The 2,042-nt window shown below is 44.5% G+C and overlaps 1 pseudogene; it reads left to right on the plus strand.

Moving 5' to 3' along the window:
* Window positions 1-689: 689 nt before the first annotated feature.
* On the plus strand, window positions 690-1,656 carry LOC139438334 (S-adenosylmethionine decarboxylase proenzyme 1-like; annotated as a pseudogene).
* Window positions 1,657-2,042: the final 386 nt, after the last annotated feature.

Here is a 2,042-nt window from a genome sequence, read left to right on the forward strand (position 1 = left end):
ACACCTGCTCCCTAGATGCTTGCCAAACTGGGTCTTACCATTACTGATGTTATTTTAGTGTTTTGAGAAATTAAAAAGGCCCCTGGTTGTTAGATTTGCTTTTCATCAATGGTAACTCTGAGCATCTTTTCATGTGTTTATTCAAGTTTGTGTTTTGCTGAAAATTGCTTTTGCATGCTCTTTCCCCATCTTCCTTGGTAAAAAAGGCTTCTTTTGACTTCTTTAAAATTAAGGAGATATGAAGGTCAAAAGGCCTTTGTGTTAGAATTCGGTTCAATTCTAAGGCCCGCCCTCTCTTGCCCAGATTTTTCTCTGAGCCTCAGTTTCCTCATCTGTAAAATGGGATCTAGTGTGCTCCTCAGAAGGCTGTGGTAAGGATTTGCGATGGGGTCCATAAAACAAAAAACATGCAACCCAAGAGTTTTCGTCAGCTCTCACTCCTCCACCGTCCTGCACCTTGTAACGCTTTGATCAACGTGATGCCCCCAGGGCTCAAGGCCCACGCTCTTGCCAGGCCTGACTTCTTCCCCAGATGTGGTCCCAACTCCTCTCACACACCACCAATCCCACAGTCCCTGCCATTCACAATCCGCAGCAGCAGGAGAAGAGATTTCCTTTTGTCAGTGTTTAGTGGTTGCTGGTTGTTTGCTAGCCTCATGGTAACAGCAGCTACATGTTTTTCTGAAGGAACCAAGAAGTCGCTTCAGGTTTGGCTCAGCAGCAGCCCAACACAGACCAAGGATCTGGGGCCTTCATGCCATCCCAAGATCTGAGTGGGGCATGTTTTTGAAGGATGTGCAGTGTTCAACCATAGTGTGACAAAACTGACAAGAAGGAAGCACATGCACTCAGCGAGAGCAGCATGCTTGTCTCCAAGAGATGTTTCATTTTGAAGAGGTGGCACCAGCCTCTGCTGAAAGTGCTAGTTCCCCTGCTGCAGCCAGCCAGGAATCACAGTAGGCTTGATTCAGGTCGAAGCTTCTTTTATTCTTGTAAGACTTTCATGATGCCTTCTTACCAAGGGTACCCATGCTGGAATTTCCAGGAAGAAATAAATTTCTTAATGCGATTTCCCCAAATGAAGCAACATATTGTATGCGACAGATGAATTCTGACTCTAAGCTCTTAAGTCCTCTGGATTTCCCAGAGTCGTGTTATCAGTCAGCCACATCAAACCCTGGCATCTCTGTTGAGTGAACTGGAGCCCGGGCAACTACGGATCAGTTCTGCATGAAAGACGGTAATACTGCCGAAGGTGTCACTCATGAGGGTGGAATCAGTGACCAGACACCAGGTTTTGTCATTGATGCCACACTTTTCAATCCTTGTGGGTATTCGATGAATGGAATGAAATTAGACAGAACTTATCGGGCTATTTGCACCACTCCAGAAGCAGAATTTTCTTACTTTAGTTTTGAAACAAACTTAAATCAGACCTCTCATGACAACCTGATCAGGAAAGTTGTGGAAGTCTTCAAGCCAGGAAAATTCATGACCACCTTGTTTGTAAATCAGGGTTCTAAATGTCACGCTGTGCTTTCTTCACCCCAGAAGATAGAAGATTTGAAACTTCTTGATTGCCAGAGGGCTATGTTTGATGATTACAACTTTGTTTTTACCAACTTGGCTAAGAACCAGCAACAACAGTGGAGCTGATTAAGAAAAGGAAGAAGAACCAAAAAAAAGAACACACATAGGGGAAGGTGGTGGCTGCTTTCTAGAGAGTGACACAGGGGCCATGCTTTCCATAACCACCACCATGGAATTGTAGGACATCCTAGTCGTAACCATAGTGTAATCTCTTGGAATTGTTGTATGCAGTATTATTTCAGGGACTAAGATACCTTGCATGAATGCTCTATACCACTTGTAGCAGTTGGAAGTTATTTGTGGGTCCCAGAAAAGATCATGCTCTTGGACCTAATCCATTCTCGAGGGTGTAGGATCCTTTGATTAGAATAGATTGTGTGTGTGGGGGGGGGTGTTGATTGGATTTTTCAGTGAGGTGTGAACTAGCGTGGATCTTAGTCTTCCTGCTGGAG

The sequence above is a fragment of the Dasypus novemcinctus genome, chromosome Y, assembly GCF_030445035.2.
Source record: "Dasypus novemcinctus isolate mDasNov1 chromosome Y, mDasNov1.1.hap2, whole genome shotgun sequence".
NCBI lineage: Eukaryota > Metazoa > Chordata > Mammalia > Cingulata > Dasypodidae > Dasypus > Dasypus novemcinctus.